The 5,420-nt window shown below is 40.9% G+C and overlaps 1 pseudogene; it reads right to left on the bottom strand.

Annotated features, from left to right (window-relative positions):
- Positions 1-1,018: 1,018 nt before the first annotated feature.
- Positions 1,019-4,730, bottom strand: LOC119360320 (annotated as a pseudogene).
- Between the last annotated feature and the right edge of the window lie 690 nt (positions 4,731-5,420).

The following is a 5,420-nucleotide window of genomic DNA, read 5'->3' on the forward strand; positions in this document are numbered from 1 at the left end:
CCAGAGATTTCAATATGAACTACATACGGATGTATATGGACATATTTTAGAATGTAGATTCACCCATTTTGCTCCGTATGTGGTCCATATTGAAATCTCTAGAAAGACTTACATTTAGGAACGGAGGGAGTAGAATCCTTGCTCAGTTTTGTGTGAGCTAATGGTAAACAGAGTCTACAGCAATCTCTGAATTATTGTGACCGTGCAGTAGCCATAGGCTTTTGTCCATGCCCAACTAGAGATTATTTGGATGATTGCTTCAACACTGGTCTGAAACTATGCCAAGACACTTGTTTTGGCATTCGCCCGTGGGTGGGGCGAATAAATGTGCCATGTCAATTCATCGGATTATGGTCGATACTGAGAGTGGTTCCCCATTAGATGAGTGCGTGGGGATAAAATTATACAGGTAGCATGCTGAATTTCTTTTTGACAATCTACTTTGATTTCTGAATACTATAAGGAAGTCAATTTTCTATCACATCTTTGTTTCTCATATAAAAAGAATGCTTATAGAATAGCAAGGTATTGTAAATTGAAGTATTACTTAACTAATGTTCATGTGGAATTGGAAAATAATTCTTGTATTTATACTATATTATGCATAAACCAAGTGCATTAATTCGTTTAGAAGGAGCAAAGAATCACAAAAATTGCTTTTGATGCTGTGAGCAAGAACATCATATTAAGTGATTAACCTAAGTAATACCTAAACAAAATAGCTGTATCTCCCTGGAACAACGATCTACTGAACCACTCCAACCAGCCTCCAGAGTTTGCACTCTTTGATTATGTATCCAGTAGAGCCGCAAATTAGGGTGAGTGGAACGAGAACTGTGATCCCCTGAATCTGCTAGTCAATGCATTAAGTCCAATGGAAGATGTAACAATGATTTACCAAGCTTCTGCCACCAATATGCTGCACTGGAAGAACCAGCACTGGATCTTATAATCTGATCATATTGAATGCCGTCCAGTGTTTCTCCATTTCCACACAAACTTCGCTGGTGTCAGTGAATCAAGTGTGCTGGCACTCAACTGGTCTCAAAGATGTGGCTCTTCGTGAATTGGCCTGGACACTCAGAGATCCCAAAACATCAGCATTCCATTCATTATTTAGAGCCTCCTGAACAATTTGCGTATTCTTGATTCTTGTTGTCACAAGGGAGAAGAGAGCTGATGCAGGCTGCTCAGTTAAGCACTTGTTCAGCCATCTATCCTCCAGAAAAGGAACTTCTGCACTTCCGAGCTGCAAAGAAATGAAGCATTGAATAAAGCATGAATATCTTGTTTGACATTGACCTTCTAGAACAGCAATCCATGTGGTAAAGTATTTTTTTTATTTCCATCCATCTTGTTGATTGATTGGATAAGATTGATTTACATGTTTCTTCGATTCATGTTGATGAAAAAGAAGGTTTTAATATGTTTGTCATGCTTACAGGTTTTCTATTGTGATGATGTCCTTCTTCTTTTTATTGCATTGCCAACAATAGGTTCCCTCACGATAACCTGATGTATCGTGTTGGTGCTGCTTATGTTGATCTCAGAGCAGAGCTGACTAAATGTTTTGCTGCATCTTATGACATTGAGTTTCTTCAGGGAAATAGGTAAGCCTATCTGGGGAAGCAACTCAAGTTTCGGACATTTCTCTATGCACAGAGACTCAAGGGATGTGAGATCAATCATGTTGGATGGCAGTGATGTCAATTTTAGACAGCCAGTGAAGCGAATTTCCTTCACTGAGGTGAGTTGTTGCAGCCATTCCTCCTGATCACTGTTAAAAGCTTCCAAGCAGTCGGATGAGATATCCAGCATATGAACGGTGGCTAGGCTGCTTGTTTGCAGAGAGGTAAAGAGAAGTTCCAAGCGGTCCAGGGAGAGCTGAACACCGAGGGGCATGCTGGCATCAGCTGTATCTTCAGGTTCATGACTAATTACCTTCTCAGAGGCTGAGTCACACACTGAAATTTTGATTTTATTGAATGATGGTGGGAACGGCAAAGGCCCCATCAACTTGTTACATTTCTGAATACGGATGTCACGCAGGCGAGGAAACACATTTTGGTTGTTCTCAACGCCTGACCATCCTTTCCACTGAGTCATGCCTTCAAATAGAAGCTCTTCTAGTGATGGAAATGCCTCTGCCGCATTGCCGTAGAATCCAGAATCAATCTTTTCCAGTTTTGTCAAACGCATTATCCTTAATTTCTGCAGGAAGGGTAAACTCCCAAATGGTGGAAGGGTCTTCCAGTGATGGCAGCAGAGCAATTCAATGGAGTGAATGTTGGATGCGTATTCAAAGGATAGCCAAGAAGGAGACTTGATTCCCATGTAACCTCTGACACAAAGTGCTCTCAAGTTGGCATTTGGTTGTAACCCTTCAAACACGCCTTCATGGTCACTGTTGGTGCTCTGTTTGAGATGATTCCACGAGAGTGCTAGCTTGTTCAGGTTCTTCTTATCAAATAATCTTGCCTCATTTGCTTCTTTGCTGCATCTTACATTCTGAAGATTTGTTATGGTTAGCGTCCCTCGAAGTTCATTCAACTCCCTCAGTTGGCATATGTTGCGCTTCATGTTACTCTTCACTTTGTACTCTTCTAATTCCTGGAGGGATCTTAGCTTGCCAATCCATTCTATGCCTGAAATTATTTTCTTCGGAGCCTTCAGGTATCTTAACTGGGTCAGCCTACTTAAGCCCTCTTGGAGTTCCTTTTCCACGATCCTGTCTTGATGAGTTTGGAGACTCAATCCATGTAAATGGTAGAGTTTGAATAATGACTCGGGGACATTGATAAATCTCATACTTCCATGAATGTTTAGATACCTAAGGTGTTTCAAATGATCAATTTTGTCTGGGAGAATACCATCAGGATTGTGCAGTACTAAGACCCTTAAGCTTCTTAGCTCTTGGAGTGTCTGACCAAGACCATAATTGAAGGTTGATGAGGGTATTCTTTTCTGGGAAGCACCTTCTTCTGCCTTGCAAATTATTAAGCTTCTCAGATTTTTCTTCAATTCTGTGAATTCTTGCAAAATCCAGTACACCTCAGATATACTGCTTGCACTGACATATAGGTGGCGAACATTTCTTGGAACGCATACCTGGAGTTTATCTTCTATTCTGAAGTGTTCTCCATTGGAGACCGACTCTGCAAAATCATGCAGCAAGTCGTGAACTACATAATGGTCATCTTGGCTGGGTACCTTCTCAATGAATGAAAGCTGCAACAGGTCATTGATATAACGATATGCAATTTCATCTGGTGCATCTGTGTTAAGGAAACCATGAGCTCTCCACATCTGTACTAGCTCATCTCCTTGAAGGTGGTATTTCTTAGGAAACAATGCAAAGTAAACAAAACATTGCTTCAAATGGTCAGGAAGATGCTCATAACTCAGTCGCAATACTGGTATAATATCATCTTCCTTTTGCTCTATTTGACACAATTTTCTTCCACAGATAGAACTCCAATGTTTTTCTTTTAGCACCGGTTTCAATGAACTCCCAACTGTCATTGCAGCTAAAGGTGATCCGGCCAACTTGCTCACCACTTCTTGGCCAATTTTTTTCAGTTTTGGAAAATCAGAAGGATTTGCATCACCGAATGCACATTGTGAAAAGAAATCCCAGTAGTCTTCATCTTCTAAGCCATGTAACTCCATGATCTCTGTTGATTCATTCATACTTGCAACATTTTTGCTTCGAGTTGTAACTATTACTTTGCTGCCCTTGCTAGCAAACTTCAGGGGTTTGAACAGGTTCTCCAATTGGCTCCTCAATACATTCCATACATCGTCAAGGACTATCAAAGCCTTTTTCCCATTCAGCTTATCCCGAAGTATCCTCTGAGCTTGATCTAAACTACTGCTGAGATTATCTGACTCTGCCATCTCTTTTGTTAGACGTACAACATCAAATTTATCTGAGACATGGAGCCATACTGTGAGATCAAAGTGATGTGTGTCATGAAAGTGGTTATACACTCTCTGTACTAGCGCTGTCTTACCAACACCACCAATACCAACAATTGATATAACATCATATGGCTGACTGGATTGCTCATTGATCTGAACAAGTAATTTCTTCAGATGGTTTTCTTCATTAACTCGACCGAAAAACTTCCCTGAGCTTGGCATAGAGCTTGTTGTGCGCCACTGAACTGCCTGTTCTGGTTTGCTGTCCTCTATCTTGACAAAATCCAGAAATCTTTGCATCTCACTATCAATCTCAACAAACTTATCGACTACAGAAATCAACTCATCTATATCTTCATCAGAGAATAGAAAGCGTTTGAGAAGACGAACCGACTGATTTACTGTTGAGCCGCTGCTACTGCTAGTGGTGGTAGAGGCAGTGTTATGGTGCTTGCGGATGAAGAAGACGAGCCAGCTGCAGCTGAAGCAACTGAGCTAATCATGCCCCTGTCTTCAGCTTGTGCTTGGAGAACTCGATAGTCAAACAAATCGAGAACATCCTCAGCTTGACAGGCAGCATCTTTGATTCTCCTTAGCCAACTTCCCATGGCTGTGTTCTTTGCCTGCACTCTCTCGGCTATGTGTATCGCTGTTTGGATCGATGATAGATTCTTCTCTAGGATTCTCAGTTTCTCCTTTGTATCTTTCCGTTGGTATTCATACTGGTCCCCAGCATAGGAGCACACCTTCTCAACTAGCTTGGTGATGAAGGCTGAGGCCACCCATCCTCCTATTGCTGAAGCAGCCATTGCAGCTCAGATGCTGCAACTCGAAGGAGTTGTCAAATGCTGGTTTCAAGTAGCCGCATAAAGGAAAATGAATGTTGATTTGAAGAGAGTTGGTATCTAGATGCAGTCAAGAGAGAATAATGAGTATAAAACTAATTATGTCCTTAGAAACTTCCCCGAGTTGCATCGTCTTGTTTTGTTACGCCTATATCCTAGTGAAGGTTAGTAAATGTCTCTTTCAACTTTGTTCTTGCTATTTTCCTTTGTCAGTGTGTGTACCATGATTTACCTGAAGGTGTTTCTAAGTAAAAGACTTATATTGTCAGTGTATGTCCTTTTACTTGTTGGACAACACTAAGACTGAAACTGGAACCTTTGGCACTTAAGTTCAGAAAGAATCATGAACCTCATTTCAGCACCTTGTTGCAGGTAACAGTATATAGCCTCTGTTTGCTAATAGTTCTACCCGGTTCAGTCCCTACTTAATTAGTAAAATTTGATCCCTTTGGGTGTCCGTGCTAATATCATGACTTATAGCCCTCTGGATTGTAAATTTTTAAGCAATGCATTAGTATCTCTGTTTTCAATTCCAAAGTGATCATTGTTCTTGTTCCCAACTTCCCATGTGACTCAGCCATGTGTTAACTTATGCAGCATCTGACCTGTGCACATGTGTTAAATTATTAATTCCTGGAGGACTTAAACTTGTAT

Source organism: Triticum dicoccoides, chromosome 2B (genome assembly GCF_002162155.2).
Source record: "Triticum dicoccoides isolate Atlit2015 ecotype Zavitan chromosome 2B, WEW_v2.0, whole genome shotgun sequence".
In the NCBI taxonomy this organism is placed as follows: domain Eukaryota; kingdom Viridiplantae; phylum Streptophyta; class Magnoliopsida; order Poales; family Poaceae; genus Triticum; species Triticum dicoccoides.